Below are 17,767 nucleotides of genomic sequence, written 5' to 3' on the forward strand. Positions count from 1 at the left end.
TAAAAAAAAAAAATGTTTTGCCTATGTTAATTTGACGAGTTCCTAGAGTCCTTTGTACAGTTCCTAACAGGTACCCATTCCTGCTTCCTTCAGATATCAACAAGGACTTATCTAAGACAAAGAAACCACATGCAGTTTTTTGTAAATGATAGATATTTAACTGAGAGATATCAAATGAATTAAAAAATAAATTCCTACACACATGTAGGAATTTATAAAATTGGATAAATCCACATTGATAAAAATGGATTTGAATATGGAAAGAGAGAAAATACTCAAAGTGGGATAAGAGAAAGCTTTCATTTTTCCTCCATAGAGAAAACAGTTCAAATATAGACACAAAATCCGTCCAGGTCACAGATGAATCCACGGATGCAGAACCACAGGTACAGAAAGCTGACTGTAAAGTTACACTCGAATTTTCAGCTGTGCAGACAGCAGGCACTCCAAACCCCTGTGTTGCTCAAAAGTAAACCATTCACTCATTTAATAATTCCATTTAATTCAGTCGATTGTGTTTCTAAGCCCCTCCTAAGAACTAAGCCCTCTTCCCTTCAATCTTTTCCTCTAAATTTGCCATCCTCTGACATGAGCTTACTCTTCTTTGTATATTTACTTCCTGGGAGACAGTTGGTCATTCCTCTCCTCTGCTTTACACTCTGTAGGTCTATAAAAGGGCTTCCCAGGTGGCGCTCGGAGTGAAGAACACGCCTGCCAATGCGGGAGATGTAAGAGACGTAGGTTTAATCCCCGGGAGGAAGACAGGGCAACCCACTCCAGTCGTCTTGGTGAGAGAAGTCCATCGACAGAGGAGGCTGGTGGGCTGCAGTCCATGCCTCCGAGCACAAGGTCTGTAAGAAAACATCTGCTTGATTGATTCCATTTCAAAACAGAGAAGGAAGACAATGAGTTTATCCACATTTGGCAAACATTGTCTCATGTCAATCTTCACCATCACCCTTTGGGGTAAGTACTTTATCCCTGTTTTGCAAAGGCAACTGACTCAAGGTTATACAACTTATAAAAGTGATGAATCTAGGTTGTCTTAACCTATTTAATAATTGCAGAAGTCATGCTCTTTCTATCTCATTCTCTCCACACTTGCATGTAAATTGGCTCCTTTGGGCTCAGGCAGTCTGGACAATCCACACCACCCACAGGCATGCCTCCATTGCTCCATGTGCACTTGTGTAATTTACAGGCAACACGTGGTTATCAGCATCTGTGGGGAGAGAGCAATTATACCGACTTTCCAAACATACCACGTTTGTCTCGGGAACCCACAAGGTAATTTGTTTTTATAGCAGATTTTCCCCCAATCATGGTTTCCTCAAGCTAACACTAAGATAAATTTGAACTTTCTAAGTGCCCAGCAATGGCAGGATAAAAGTGGCTGAGCTGAGGAAGGCAAATCCCTGGTGGGGCTTGGGAAGCAGTGCCCGTGGGGAGAGCTGGCCGCACCACCGTGCCCACAGGCAGAGTGTCAGCCTGCCAGGGCTGCCGTGAAAAGCACCACAGAGTCAGGCACTGAAACAACAGGAATGTACTCCCTCACGGTTTTGGAGGCTGGATGCCAAACCCAGGTGCCGTCCGTCAGTTTCTGGGGAAGCCTCTCTCTTCCTGGCCTGTAGACAGTCAACTTCCTGCCACATCTTCCCATGGCCTCTGCTGTGTCTGCAGACACACAGGGAGAGAAAGACAGGCTTGCTGCCTCTTCCTCTTTCTGCAAAAAATCTATTCCTGGGAATTGCCTGGAGGCCCAGCGGTTAGGACTCTGCACTTCCACTGCAGGGGGGAACAGGTTCGATCTCCGGTCAGGGAACTAAGATCCAGCATATTGCACAGAGTGGCCAAAAAATAACAAATAAATAAGAAACATCATTCCAATCAGATTAGGGTGCTATCCTTATGAATTCTTTTAACCTGGATCCTTGACTATCTCCCTAATGACACTATCTCCTTATAGAAGATTGAGGCTTTGGTATATGATTTGGGGGGGACCCTGAACAACAGAGACCCTGAACTTGGAAATTAACACAAGTCAACAGAAGATGAAGAAGATAATGAACGAAATGAGGGTGAAGCAGAGGAAGAAACAAGCAGTAGCTGTACTTTACTGAGTGTCTGCTGTGCCCGAGGCAGGGCTTTCATAAGTAACGCTGTTTAATTCTCAGGACAAGCATGGAAGTGAGATTCCAGTACCCTTCCATTCATTTTTTTATTATTATTATAGTAAATTACACATAACAGTGAAAGAGGAGAGTGAAAAAGTTGGTTTGAAACTCAACATTCAGAAAACAAAGATCATGACATCTGGCCACTTCACTTCACGGCAAGTAGATGGGGAAACAGTGGAAACAGTGACAGATTTCATTTTGGGGGCCCCAAAATCACTGCAGTTGGTGACTACAGCCATGAAATTAAAAGATACTTGCTCCTTGGAAGAAAAGTTATGACCAGCCTAAACAGCATATTCAAAAGCAGAGACATTACTTTGCCAACAAAGGTCCATCTAGGAAAGGGGCTCAGCCTAGCCTGACCCGCCCTAGACTCACTCTCCGTGGAGCTCAGCATCACGGACTCGTCCTGCAGGGTTGGAGCCCAGGGCAGGTCCTCAGTGTCCAGCCAAGGTCCCCTGGGCCCTTCAGCAGAATAGCTGGGAAAACTGGCCTCCAGATTCCAGAAAGCCCCCACAGGGGCAAGACAACAATCCCTGCACCTAGAATTCAGAGTCCAGGGAGGAGGCTGGACGGCTCCCACCTCTCCTTCTAAGTCTCCCTGCAGCCAAGGTGGAACCACCAGCACCAGCTCCTCAAGGAGACCCTAACTTCCTCTGCCTCAAGACCAGACCAAGTGACCAGATTCTGCAGGGCATCATCCCTTCTGCCCTGAGACTGACCCTCCCAGAGTCCCAGGAGAGGAGGTGGGCCCGGTGTGTTTCAGGGCCTCCCTGAGCTCTGAGCCACCACAGCACCTGGGGTCATGAGGGGCAGAGCCAGCTGATGAACTGGCAGGAGCGGAGGCAGCCTCGGCTTCAGTCCTGAGGGCCGCTCCCTGTTCCCCTGAGCCGGGTGCCTGCCATCAGCTCTGAGTCCAGGAACAGCTCTAGAGAGAAGCCCAAAGACACGGGCTGGAGTGGACGTGAGTCCTGGAATCCCCCGCGTGCCTGGTGGGGAGGATCCTGAGTTCCCACTGGAGCTGTGCCAGGTGGGAGCACTGCCCGCTGAGGTGGGTGATTGTCCATCGGAACCCCTACTGAGTTCCCCAACCAGAGCTGGTTCAGAGAGCTGAGGTCGCCTGTTCTCTCCTCCTTCCTCTCCCCCAAATCTGGATGCACCCCACCCCCTACTCTGCCAGGCTGTAAGCATTTCCTGAGACCCCACTGCATTCAGGGATCCCCAGAAATCTCGCCCAGTGCCCCATGTTCAGAATGTAACTTGGGGCTAGGTGAAAGTTATCACGCATCGAGTGTCTACCCTGCTTCCAGACGTGTGCTGAGTCACTGACACACGCTGTCTTGCTCCCTCGCAGGAACTGAGGAGACTGAGGCTCCCCAACGCCAGGTCCCCCGACTCTCCTCACATGCTTTTGGCCACGTGAACGCTTGCCGAAGCGGTGAGCTCCCTCCCCAGGCTGTCACCTGTTACCATCTCCTCCATCGAGCTCCACCTCCCTCAGTTTTCAGGGTCCAGCCCCGTCCCCCTCCTCAACTTTCTGAAGCCCTCACGGCCTCTCCAATGCTTCCTCCTGCCGAGTGGGCACCCCCCAAGTTCACTCCAGGGTCACAGGGTCAGTTTCTCTCTCAGCAATATTTAAAGATCCTAAATGACCAAGGCCTGGCTTTATGCTATTTTGAACAGTTGTTTAAATACTTTTGAACAAAGGGAATGGTTCAAATAGCTTTTGGTATCAGTCATTGTTCAAATATTTGCTGTTCACTTGATACAAAACTCAGAACAGCCTCTGCTTTCAGAAGTTAGTGTGATAGGGGAAAAAAAGCAACCTAGCAGGGGGGAAAGAAAACCATGGAAACATTGACCAAGCCCTGTTCAACAATACTTCATGCATCTGTGTGAGTCAGACTCACCCGCAGATTACAGCTGCACACAGCAAGGGAGTTCAGCTGGGGGAGGGGAGGGCGGCTAGCAGGGCTGCGGGAGGACTCTGCAGGCTTCGTGGAGGACATCTGGAGGCCCTTCACTAACTGGGAGCTCGGGGTGCATCTCTGAGGCTGTCAGTCAAGGTGATCATCCTTGAGAATTATTGATAGAGGTGCCTCGGAAGGAATCAAGCGTTCATCTGGGACTTGGGACAGGAGTAGCCAATTAGTAGGGAGCATAGTCTGTCTGGACTGGGGAAGATGGTAAGACGTGGGGAGCTGGGGAAGAGCACTGGAAACCTCCTTTACTGGGAAGCAGGATGAAGTTCAGCCCAAGCACAGGGCTGGATGTGATGGTTTGTGGCGGGTGGGGTGGGCCGGGAATCAGGCTGTCCTCCTAGGAGAGAAAAAGGAAAATGCTACTTTTCTTTGTGGATCAGAGGCTCATGGACGTTTGGATCTGGACAAAAGTAAACCCCCAAAGTAAGAAAGTTAGAAAGGGAGGAGTGCATATGACAAATACGTGGGGCATCAGGTGGAGAAACAGGATCCCAGGCAGGAAGCCGACTTCGCAGGTTAGACTTCAAGGCTCAACCATGCAATAGGATTCTGCCACACCTCCAGGACCCTGACTTCCAGCGATGCATAGCATAACCTTTGCAATAAACAGAAGGTTGCTCTGTGAAGGGCACAGGGTGTTCCAGTGAATTCCTCACATCCCAGAATCAGGAGACCAGCTGGGGGAGGAAAGAGAGGCCGCAGGGCAAGAGACAAGATTCCTGGAACTGATAGCCCTTCCCGTCTTCAGACCGGGGTGGTGTCCCTTTGGGGATAAGGGAAGACTTTCCGAAGAGCTCATGGGCCAAAAGGAACAAGTTTCCAGAACCGCAATTCACGCTTTTGTGAAAACAGCGTCCCTGAACGCGCACCTGTAGTCAAGCGCTGTGCTGCTTTCTCACGTTCATTTCCACAGTTGCCTTATCCCACTTCTAAGAGGAGATATCCCGCCTACCAGTAGAAGGCATTCCACCAGCACACAGAACAGCCAGGATACCGCAGGCAGAAAAATAAAGTCATAAACAGCTGCTGAAAACGTAAATGACTTTCATGACTTTATTTAAACAAACTGATTTTATAAAATGCATGAATATAAGCCTAGAAAAATATTTAACTCAGGTGGGAATCTTTCCGCAAAATGGAGAGAGCGTCTTTCAAAAGCAGCAGCTGACTGCTGCTCTGCGACCCCCTAGAAGCTTGGGATGGGGCGGGGGGAGGGGCAAGCTCAGGACGGAGGCAGCGCGTGTGAACCTGTGCCTGACTCGTGTTGTACGGCAGAAACAACCACGTGGCAGAGCAAGGATCCTCCAGTTAAAAATGAGTTTTAAAAAGCAAACACATCACTGTGTGATTCTCGGCACTGAGAAGGAGCTCAGGGGATTAAACGACATCACCATAACAAGACGCCTTCTGTCCCATTTATTCATTTATGTTAACGAGGTTTCACAGAAGCTGCCGCTTCACGTGTAGCGTGTCTACCAGGGATTACCGCCGTGAGTGGACAAGGTACTTACATAGATCCTTGTGAGCTGGTCAGACGCTCCTTAAGTTGCCTCCTGCAGTCAGCTATGGAGACTCCTTTTCCTGGACACGTCTGGGTGGGTTCTTTGTGTGCTGTGGGGGCTGTGCTGGTGCCAAGATCTGTACCCAGGCAAGAAGTTCCGGGAAGGAGCCCTGAGTCGCAGTCAGGTTGTCAGCACCAGGCCTGACTTCAGGTATCTTTCATGCACAACCTTGATTTTGCTATCGAGGGATCAGAGGACTAGAGAGAGTCGAGCCAGACCCAGGAAGCAGGTCTCCTTGGTCCTGTCCACGGCTCCTCCTTCCTCCCCCGTCCCGTCACAGGAGGCGGGACGAAGATGAGGCTGTGGCATGTTCTTCTGTCAACTTCAATGCTTTTCCCTCCGTGTCCTCGATACAGGCCACCAGGCTTGGATGAAGAGGTTGGTGAGGTGCCCCTGGGCTTGGTTTGCAGAACTTTAGCCCAAACTCTCAACGAAGAAGGATTTGAGGAACAGAAGAGAGAAGAAAGTGTGGGGAAGAAAGAGAGGACCCTGGGCCTCTCCAGTCCTCCTAGGGAGAAACGTCCTGGAGGACCGTCCAGGAAGCCCCAGCACACCATGTACAGTCTGGTCTCTGAGGTGACATTTAACTCAGTAGATTCTCAGAGGACGAAACGGTTATGGTATAGATGGGGGGTGCCCGGAGGATGCTTAAGAACCACATAGGATGAATAGTCATACGTGCCGTCACACGGGTGAGCCCTGCAAAGATGAAGTGAAAGCAGGCAGGCCCCAAAGACCACAGATTGTGTGAACCCTATGACATGGAACATCTAGAGTAGGCGAATTCATAGAGCCAGAAAGTGGATTAATCGTTGCCAAGGGCTGGGGGAAGAGGAAAACAAGAGGTGACTGGTAATAGTTAACCGAGTTTTCTTTCTTTGGTGATGAAAGTGCTCTGCAATTAAACATTAGGGGTGGTTATGAAATGTTATAAATAGACAAACAACCACTGGTTTGTACGCCTTTAAACAGTGAAGTTTACGATATGTGAATGACATCGTGATTTTAAACGTCGGAATGAGGACTTCACTGGGGGTCCAGAGGTTAAGAATCCGCCTGCCCATGCAGGCAGGGGACACAGGTTCAGCCCCTGCTTCAGGAAGATTCCACATGCCACAGGGCACCTAAGCCCACGCACCACAACCACGAAGCCCAGTGCCTAGGGCCCAGCTCTGCAAGAAGCAAAGCCACTGCCCTAAGAAGCCCACACCCCGCAAGGAGAGAGGAGCGCCCAACTCATCACAGCCAGCAAAACCTGAGCACCGCGACGACCCAGCGCAGCCAAATAAACACCAAATAACTTTTTTAAAAAGAATAGAATGAAATCATCGTCAAATAGACTCATGAGCATTATTTGTGGATATACGCACAACAGAGGGGGGGAGTGACCTCATGTTTATTGATAACCTACTGTGTCCCACACATTCAAAGGTTTTAGATTTTATTTTCATTTCCACCAAAAAGCCACCTGAGAAGTAGACATCTTTTCCCTACTTTAAAGATGAGAAAAACAAGGCTCACGAATACAGCTTATCCAAAGAGACAGTACGAGTCAGCGGCACAGTCAGAACTAAGACAGGTCTGTCTGGCCGCAGTGCCCGTGTCCTATCCACTGTGATGTGATATTTTCCATTATTTCTTTTTCTTAATATTTGTTCATTTGTCTGGCTGTGCCAGGTCTTCGGTGAGGAGTATCTGATCTTTAGTTGCAGCAGCACACACTTAGGAGCAGCCTATGGGATCTAGTTCCCAGACCAGGATCCCAAACCGGAACCCCTGCCTTGGAAACATGAAGCCTTAGCCACTGGACCACCAGGGAAGCCCCCCATTTCTTCTTCTAAACGAAGACACTCACTTGACGTTCCCCCTCAACACACCTTGCACGTGCACGGGTGGGCACGCTCAGTAATACTGTCTGAACGGTGCTCAGTTGCCACCTCTGCAGGTGACGCCTGGAGAACTAGCCCTGCCGCTGGAAACTACACCCCCGACACCCAGCTCATCTTGCGGGGATTCTCCAATGACCTAGACCTCCAGAAGCTTCTCTCTGGAGGCTTGCTGCTCATCTATGTCATGACCGTGGTGGGAAACCTGGGGATGGTGGCGCTCAGCCTCATGGACTCCCGCCTCTGCAGTCCCGTGGATTCTTTCTCAGCGTCCTCTCTTTCCTTGATATCTGCTACTCCTCTGTGGTCACACCCAGGCTGCTGGTTGACTTTCTGGCCTCTGACAGGTCCATCCCCTTCAAGGGCTGCGTGGTCCAGATGACCTTCTTTGTGATGCACGCCGCAGCTGAGAGCTTCCTGCTGGCTTCCATGGCCTGCGACCGCTGCACGGCCACCTGCTGACCTCTCCACTACGGCTCCGTCATGACCAGGGGCACCTGTCTCCAGCTGGTGGCTGCTTCCTCGCTTTCAGTGGTGCTAATTCTGCTATCGAGACTGGGAATGTCTTTGTCCTGCCTTTCTGCGGGCCCAACCAGGTACTGCACTACTTCTGTGACATCCAACCCCTTCTCCACCAGGCCTGTGCCGACACAGCCATGGCAGGAGTGGTCCTCTATATCTTCTCTGCCCTGGCTATCTATCTACCTGCTGCCCTCATCCTCACCTCCTACAGCCTGGTCTTGGTGGCCATTGGGAGGATGCGCTTGGCAGCTGGGAAGGAGAAGGCCCTCTCCATGTGTGCCTCCCACTTCCTGGCCATTGCCACCTTCCACAGCACCGTGATTTCACCTACGTCCAGCCTCATGGATCCACCGATGACACCAGTGGCCAGGTCGTGTCTGTCTGCTGCACCTTCATAACCCCCATGCTCACCCCCGTCATCTAGAGCCTCCGCAACAAGGAGGTGAAGGAGGCCCTGCATAGGAAGCTCCAGGTCAATATCTTTCCCTGCTGAGCCCTGCAAGGCTGTTGGAATGAAGAAGGCATCAGTCAGTTCAGTCATCAGTCAGTTCAGTCGCTCGGTCATGTTCAACTATTTGCAACCTCATGGACTGCAGCACGCCATGCCTCCCTGTCCATCACCAACTCCTGGAGCTTGCTTAAACTCATGCCCATTGAGTTGGTGATGCTATCCAACTATCTCATCCTGCGTCCCCTTCTCCTCCCGCCTTCAGTCTTTCCCAGCATCAGGGTCTTTTCTAATGAGTCAGTTCTTCGCCTCATGTGGCCAAAGGATTGGAGTTTCAGCTTCAGCATCAGTCCTTCCAATGAATATTCAAGACTGATTTCCTTTAGGATGGACTCATTGGATCTCCTTGCAGTCCAAGGGACTCTCAAGAGTCTTCCCCAACACCACAGTTCAAAAGCATCAATAATTTGGTGCTTAGCTTTCTTTATAGTCCAACTCTCACATCCATACATGACTACTAGAAAAACCATAGCTTTGACTACATGGACCTTTGTTGACAAAGTAATGTCTCTGCTTTTTAATAAGCTGTCTAGGTTGGTCATAGCTTTTCTTCCAAGGAGCAAGCGTCTTTTAATTTCATGGCTGCAGTCATCATCTGCAGTGATTTTGGAGCCCCCCAAAAATAACTCTGTCTCTGTTTCCACTGTTTCCCCATCTATTTGCCATGAAGTGATGGGACCAGGAAAGCATAGCATCTTCCAAATCACATGAAGAATTGATCTGACCAAGAACAGCCTGGTTTTGGAGGAGGTGGTAGAAGTAAGAGAGAAACACAAATACCGTACTTGGTGCAGAGCACTGCAGCTTTAGAGTAAATCAGTACCCATTCACATATTGAATCTTTGCCACCATTTGTGAGGGAGTCGTGTGGAGATGACCTCATTTTACAAATGAAGGCTATGCGACTCAGTAAAAGTGAATTAGCTTCCTGAAGCCACACAGCTGATGAGAGAGTGAAACTTCAGCGTCAGGATGTCCACATCAAAACCAGATATTTCAATTACACCACGATCACAAGTCAAGTCTCTTATTGGTGGCTCATCATGACTCCCAGGGAACCTCAGACCAGGGGCAGCACAATCTTCTGGTTTTCCCCAGGTTTAGTGACGTGGGGTAGGCTCCAGTGACTCATGCTTTCCTTCTGCTCCTAAAGGAAAGAAGACCAGGTCAGAAGTGTCCTTTGCATTTTCCTGCTGCTGCATTTGATAAGCTGTCCCATTAAATAAACCTCAGGGTCAAGAGAGAACTCTCCTCACACCCCTGCTTCCTAGCCAGAAGTATGTATGTGTGAATGTGAGGGAGGAGATCTAAGCAGTTACAGCATTATATAAGAGACTGTGCCTTAGGATACTGACTCCAAAAAGTTATATTTGGCCTAAGCATCTTTAAATGTGCATGTATTATGATGAGTATATGTGTTTTAGAGAATCACAGAAATGAAGACGCTGAACTTGACCTAATTTAAGGTTGAATGCTGGACTGGATGGCATGCTCTTAAACTAATGCAAATTCTTAACCTGGAGAGAGTTGGCTTCATTCTGAGATGTTTGGATCATGCAAAGGATTTTTTTCACATCTGTCTCAAGGATGTTACTCTAACTTTAGAAAATCTTACTATATAAATAGGCTTATCACAGGATCATCTTTGAAAACAAAAAATTAGAAGAAATCTAAATGTTCTAATGCTCCAATACTTCGGCCACGTGATGCTGGGAAAGATTGAGGGCAGGAGGATAAGAAGGCAAAAGGGGATGACATGGCACTGACTCAATGGTCATGAATTTGAGAAAACTTGGGGAGATAATGAAGGACAGAGAAGCCCAGTGTGCGGCAGTCCATGGGGTCGCAAGGAGTCAGACACGACTTAGAGACTCAACAGTAACAACACCTTAAATTGACACAATGCGATAGGTCAAATATATTTCAATTTGAAAAACAAAATTAGGATTCCAAGGTTCAAACATGTGCAAATCAGACAGTATGATAAATTAACTGAGATTTACCTCTCATCCAGCTTCAACAATTAACAATTTATAGTATCTCCACCATCAGCACTCTTCCCACTCACATTTTAACTTTTAATATGCTGCTGCTGCTGCTAAGTCGCTTCAGTCATGTCCGACTCTGTGCGACCCCACAGACGGCAGCCCAACAGGCTCCCCCGTCCCTGGGATTCTCCAGGCAAGAACACTGGAGTGGGGTGCCATTGCCTTCTCCAACGCATGAAAGTGAAAAGTGAAAGTGAAGTCGCTCAGTCATGTCTGACTCTTAGCAACCCCATGGACTGCAGCCCACCAGGTTCCTCCGCCCATGGGATTTTCCGGGCAAGAGTACTGGAGTGGGGTGCCATTGCCTTCTCTGAACTTTTAATATAATCTGTTATAATTATAATGTATTTTAACATAATTTTTAAAGTTGCAAGAATCATACAGGAAATCTATGTACCCTTTAGACTCACCAACTGTTTATATTTTGCACCATCACATATACATATTTGTACATATATACATACATGTACATAATACCTATATAAAATATTAATGTGTGCATGTGTGTGCTCAGTCATGTCCGACTCTGCAACCCCATGGACTGTAACCTGCCAGGCTCCACTGTCCATGGAATTTTCCAGGCAAGAATCCTGGAGTCAGTTGCCATTTCCTACTCCACATAAAATATTAACGAATATAATTCACTCAAAACCTTTATCACTCAATACTTCAGTGAGAAGTTCCTAGGAATAGCCCATACAGTTATCAAAACTGGGACATTGTGCAGTGATACAGTACTGTTATCTAATCCACAGTTCATATTTCGATTTGTCAATTCTGTCCAAAATGTCCTTTATATTTTTCCCTATGCATACACTCAGATAATTTTAAAGAAAATCCCTATGTTTTATCATTTCCTGCTACTTCATCTTATGACCGCACGTGTCCTCTTTTTCACGTTGATGCCTAGACTTTGCTCCTGGTCTTCCCACTGGGAAATCCAGGCCTGACTCAGAGCAGAGTGGAACCATCGCATCTCAGCCAGGAGTTCACAGGGCCAGATGCTCTGTACTTCTCTTCAGTTCAAACACTCATGATTCCAGAACCTCCACCACCCCTACTCCAGGAGCCTCAGCTGAGCCATCAAGGGACAGGCTCAGGGGAGCAGTGTCAGCTGACAAATAGAGAGGAGGCCCTCTCCCCACCACCCACAAAGCAGAGTCAGAGAGAGGAAAAGAGGGCGAAAGCCACAGCTGGGAGATGATCCGAATGCATTTTTGCTCCTGGTTAACCATTCCCTTGGCTCCTCCTTACACCCATTGGCATTTCCTGTGCTTAAATGCTAGCTTTGTTTCTGAAAATACAATTTTCTAAATTGCTAATATAAATAAACCACCCGTTCTGTTGACAAGGCTCCCAGCGCCTCCTTAGATGAGTCCCTGGTGGCTGATGCCAGGAGAGCTTCCCAGAGAGGGTCAGGCCCCAGGATGCCTGCCCCAGGGTGCCCACCCCCTCAGGGCTCCACCACGGCTGGGACACAGAACAGCAAGGAAAGGGGCTCAGCACGGCCTGACCCGCCCTAGACTCACTCTCCGTGGAGCTCAGCATCACCGACTCGTCCTGCAGGGTTGGAGCCCAGGGCAGGTCCTCAGTGTCCAGCCAAGGTCCCCTGGGCCCTTCGGTAGAATAGATGGGAAAACTGGCCTCCAGATTCCAGAAAGCCCCCACAGGGGCAAGACAACAATCCCTTCACCCAGAACTCAGAGTCCAGGGAGGAGGCTGGACGGCTCCCACCTCTCCTTCTGAGTCTCCCTGCAGCCAAGGTGGAACCACCAGCACCAGCTCCTCAAGGAGACCCTAACTTCCTCTGCCTCAAGACCAGACCAAGTGACCAGATTCTGCAGGACATCATCCCTTCTGCCCTGAGACTGACCCTCCCAGAGTCCCAGGAGAGGAGGTGGGCCTGGTGTGTTTCAGGGCCTCCCGGAGCTCTGAGCCGCCACAGCACCTGGGGTCATGAGGAGCAGAGCCAGCCTGATGAACTGGCAGGAGCGGAGGCGGCCTCGGCTTCAGTCCTGAGGGCCGCTCCCTGTTCCCCTGAGCCGGGTGCCTGCCATCAGCTCTGAGTCCAGGAACAGCTCTAGAGAGAAGCCCAAAGACACGGGCTGGAGTGGACGTGAGTCCTGGAATCCCCCGCGTGCCTGGTGGGGAGGATCCTGAGTTCCCACTGGAGCTGTGCCAGGTGGGGGCACCGCCCGATGAGGTGGGTGATTGTCCATCAGACATCCTACTGAGTTCCCCCACCAGAGTTGGTTCAGAGAGCTGAGGTTGCCTATTCTCTCCTCCTTCCTCTCCCCCAAATCTGGACGCACCCCACCCCCTACTCTGCCAGCCTGTAAGCATTTCCTGAGACCCCACTGCCTTCAGGGGTCTGAGACCATCCCTTCCAGCCCCCGACTCACTACATGTTCATAATCTAACTTAGGGTGGGATGAAAGTTAATGTGCCAAAAAAAAAAAAAAAGAAAGTTAATGTGTCTACCCTGTTTCCAGAAGTGTGCTAAATATACTGACACATATTGTCTTCCCGTCCAAATAGAAACTTAGAAAACTGCAGCTCAGAGTCCCTCTTGGCAATGCACTTTGCCCAGTAAATGTTTACCGAGGAGGGTAACTCCCACTTCCAGGCTGTCGCACAGCCTCATCTCCTCCATCGACCACAGGTTCAGCGCTGTTCAGTGTCCAGCCCTGTCCCTCCCCTTCCTGAATACCTTGCGGGCCACTTACAAGGATTCCTACTGCGGAGCGGTCACCAGGCAAACTCACTTCTGTGTCATGAGAGTCAGTTTGTCTCTCAACAATATTTCAAGATCCTAAATGACCCAAGCCACGTTTGATGCTCTTTCGAAGAGTAGTTGTTTGAATACTATTGAACAACATCAATTGTTCAAATATGGGTAACAGTAATTGTTCAAATATTTGCTATTCACTTGATAAATACAAAACTTAGAGCAGCCTCTGCTCTCAGAAGCCACAATGTGATAGAGGGGAAAAAAAAAAAAACCAGTAAGGGGCAGGAGGAAGACTTGGAAACGTTGACCAAGCCCTGTTAATAGAGTCTAAGTACATCCGTGTGAGTCAAGTTCAACCTCCAGCTTGCAACAGCACACAGAACGGGAACGATCAGGGCGAGGGAGGCTGGCTCACAGGGCTGAGAGATGATGCCTCACGCTCACAGAGGAAATCTGGAGAACCTCAGAACGCGTCCGCAAGGCTGTTAGTCAAGGTCATCGTGACTGAGAGTTATTATAGAAGAGCCTCTGAAGGAATCAAGTGCTCATCTCGGAGCTGGGGATGGGCGTAGTAAGTTAGGAGGGAACCTAGCCTGTCTGGGCCGGGGGATGATGATAAGAGGTGAGGAGCTGGGGATGAGGACCAAGAAGTTTCATTTATTGGAAAGCAGGATCAAGGAACTCAGCTGAAACCTAATACTAGATGCGACCGTGTGCCTATGTGTGAGGGTCCAGGGAATCCAGCTGTCATCCCAGGAGAGAAAAGGAAAACCATTAATATTCACTGGACCAGAGACTCATGGACATTTTCATTTGGGCAAAAGTACGGCCTTCAAGCAAGAGAGTTAGAAAAGGGAGAGAGAATATGAAAATACCTGGTATTTTTCTACTGGTAAAGCAACTGGGATACAGGGAAGGAAGCATCAAGGTTGAGCCCTGGGACAGGATTCTGCCCCCGGGACCCTGACTCTCAGTGCTCCGTATTGCGACCTGTATGTGTAGACGCATCACCAGAGAACTGCGACATGACCTCAGATTCATTGTTTACTTCACTCCAGATATTCAGAGGACTTCACAATTCATTTCTTTTTTTATCAAGGCCACAGAGAAATCCTGAATAGATGTACCTTCTCTATTTCATAGGGGAGAAAAATCAGGCTCATGGATGCAGCTTATCCAAGCAGACACAGCCGGTCAGTGCCATTGTCAGAATCAAGACTCAGGTCTGTCTGGCTTCACAGCCCAGCTCCTGTCCACTATGGCATGATACTTCCTGCTCTTCCTTTTTATAACATTTATCTACTTGTCTGACTGTACTCTATCTTCGTTGCAGCCTGTGGGATCTAGTTCCCTGACCCGGATGCAAAACCAGACCCCCGGCCTTGGAAACGTGAAGTCTTAGCCACTGGACCACCAGGGAAGTCCCTCCATTTCTTCTTGAAGCAGATTATACCCGCGTGGTATTCTTCCTCACTGTACCTTGCACGGATGGGCACGCTCAGTAGTACTGTCTGAGTGATGATCAGTTGCCACCTCTGCAGGTGACACCTGGAGAACTAGCCCTGCCGCTGGAAACTACACCCCCATCACCCGGCTCATCTTGCGGGGATTCTCCAATGACCCAGACCTCCAGAAGCTTCTCTCTGGAGGCTTGCTGCTCATCTATGTCATGACCGTGGTGGGAAACCTGGGGATGGTGGCGCTCAGCCTCATGGAGTCCTGCCTCCACAGTCCCGTGGATTCTTTCTCAGCGTCCTCTCTTTCCTTGATATCTGCTACTCCTCTGTGGTCACACCCAGGCTGCTCGTCGACTTTCTGGCCTCTGACAGGTCCATCCCCTTCAAGGGCTGCTTGGTCCAGATGACCTTCTTTGTAATGCACGCCGCAGCTGAGAGCTTCCTGCTGGCTTCCATGGTCTGTGACCGCTGCACGGCCACCTGCCGACCTCTCCACTATGGCTCCGTCATGACCAGGGGCACCTGTCTCCAGCTGGTAGCTGCTTCCTCGCTTTCGGTGAAGCTAATTCTGCTATCGAGACTGGGGATGTCTTTGCCCTGCCTTTCTGCGGGCCCAACCAGGTACTGCACTACTTCTGTGACATCCAACCCCTTCTCCTCTGGGCCTGTGCCAACACAGCCATGGCAGGAGTGGTCCTCTATCTTCTCTGCCCTGGCTACCTATCTACCTGCTGCCCTCGTCCTCACCTCCTACGGCCTGATCTTGCTGGCCATTGGGAGGATGCGCTCAGCAGCTGGGAAGGAGAAGGCCCTCTCCACGTGTGCCTCCCACTTCCTGGCCATTGCCACCTTCCACAGCACCGTGATTTCACCTACGTCCAGCCTCATGGATCCACCGATGACACCAGTGGCCAGGTCGTGTCTGTCTGCTGCACCATCATAACCCCCATGCTCACCCCCGTCATCTAGAGCCTCCGCAACAAGGAAGTGAAGGAGGCCCTGCAGAGGAAGCTCCAGGTCAATATCTTTCCCTGCTGAGCCCTGCAAGGCTGCTGGAATGAGGAAGGCATAGCATCTTCCAAATCACACGAAGAATTGATGTGACCAAGAGCAGCCTGACTTTGAAGGAGGTGGTAGAAGTAAGAGAGAAACACAGATACCATACTTGGTGCAGAGCACTTCAGCTTTAAAGTAACTCAGTACCCATTCACATATTGAATCTTTGCCACCATTTGTGAGGGAGCTGTGTCAAGATGACCTCGTTTTACAAATGAAGGGTATGTGACTCAGTAAAAGTGAATTAACTTCCTGAAGCCACACAGCTGATGAGAGAGTGAGACTTCAGCATCAGGATGTCTGCATCAAAACCAGATATTTCGATTACACCACGATCACAAGTCAAGTCTCTTATTGGTGGCTCATCATGACTCCCAGGGAACCTCAGACCAGGGGCAGCACAATCTTCTGGTTTTCCCCAGGTTTAGTGACGTGGGGTAGGCTCCAGTGACTCATGCTTTCCTCCTGCTCCTAAAGGAAAGAGAACCAGGTCAGAAGTGTCCTTTGCATCTTACTGCTGCTGCCTTTATAAGCTGTCCCATTAAATAAAACCTCAGTATGAAGAGAGAACTCTCCTCACTTTCCTCATACATCTGTTTTCTAGCGGAAAGTCTATGTCTCAGAATTCTCAGGGGTCTGCGTGTGTGAGTGAGAGAGAGAGAGGGAGATCAATGCAATCATAGTATTATATAAGATGCTGTGCTTTAGGAGAGGGACTCAAGTATATATATGTATACATATACTCCTTCCCAGCTGCTGAGCGCATCCTCCCAATGGCCAGCAAGATCAGGCCGTAGGAGGTGAGGACGAGGGCAGCAGGTAGGTAGGCAGCCAGGGCAGAGAAGATATAGAGGACGACTCCTGCCATATACATACAAATATATATATACATACATATATTTGACCTAAATATCTTTAAGTATACCTGTAATATGGTGAGTGCATGTGTTCCAGAGAACACACAAATGAAGAAGCCGAACCTGACTCAGTTCAAGGCTGAACAGTTGACTTGAAGCTAAGCTCTTAAACTAAGGCCAAGACGTCATCTGGCCTGTGTGGGCCTCACTCTAGATTTGGGGATCATCAGTAACCTTTTTTCAGGTTTATCTTAAGGATGTAATTCTAAATACAGGAAATCTTACTATGCGTGCATGCTAAGATGCTTCAGTTGTGTCTGACTCTTTGCAACCTTATAGACCACAGCCCACCAGGCTCCTCTGTCCTTGGGATTCTCCAGGCAATAATACTGGAGTGGGTCACCATGCCTTCCTCCAGGGGATCTTCCCAACCCAGGAACTGAAGCAGCGTCTCTTAAGTCTCCTGCCTTGGCAGGGGGTGCCATCTGGGAAGCCCAAATCTTACTATGCAAATAGATTTATCACAGCATCACTTTTCAAAGCGAGAAACTAGAAGAAACCTGAATGTTCAAATACTTCAGTCCTTTGGCCACCTGATGCAAAGAGCCGATTCATTGGAAAAGACCCTGATGCTGGGAAAGATTGAGGGCAAGAGGAGAAGGGGACGACAGAGGATGAGATGGTTGGATGGTATCACCGACTCAATGGACATGGGTTTGAGCAAACTCCAGGAGATAGTGAAGGACAGGGAGCCTGGCATGCTGCAGTCCTCGGGGTCACAAACACAAAGAGTCGGACTTGTTAGCAACAACAGCAACAAACGTCCAAAGGAGAAAACCAATTAAGAGATTTCCCCACCCCCGACGGATTATGATATAGCCAGTGTTACGCTTGTGAAGATGACAGAATACACGGAAAGCAGCAGGTCAGAACATCTGTGTAATGGTGACTATGAGATAAAAATGAGTAGAAAAACCCTGG

At 49.2% G+C, this 17,767-nt stretch overlaps 1 long non-coding RNA gene and 2 pseudogenes across 1 annotated transcript; 2 read left to right on the plus strand and 1 right to left on the minus strand.

The window, feature by feature from the left end:
• Positions 1 to 727: 727 nt before the first annotated feature.
• LOC113905249 lies at positions 728 to 7,412 on the minus strand. Its single transcript, XR_003514624.1, has 2 exons — positions 5,671 to 7,412; positions 728 to 1,222 (listed from the first exon to the last, which is right to left on the minus strand). It is a non-coding gene; the product is annotated as an uncharacterized LOC113905249 (long non-coding RNA).
• Positions 7,413 to 7,654: 242 nt separating this feature from the next.
• LOC113906001 lies at positions 7,655 to 8,656 on the plus strand (annotated as a pseudogene).
• A 4,227-nt stretch (positions 8,657 to 12,883) lies between these two features.
• On the plus strand, positions 12,884 to 16,636 carry LOC113906003 (annotated as a pseudogene).
• The last annotated feature ends 1,131 nt before the right edge of the window (positions 16,637 to 17,767 follow it).

The sequence above is a fragment of the Bos indicus x Bos taurus genome, chromosome 15 (genome assembly GCF_003369695.1).
Source record: "Bos indicus x Bos taurus breed Angus x Brahman F1 hybrid chromosome 15, Bos_hybrid_MaternalHap_v2.0, whole genome shotgun sequence".
In the NCBI taxonomy this organism is placed as follows: domain Eukaryota; kingdom Metazoa; phylum Chordata; class Mammalia; order Artiodactyla; family Bovidae; genus Bos; species Bos indicus x Bos taurus.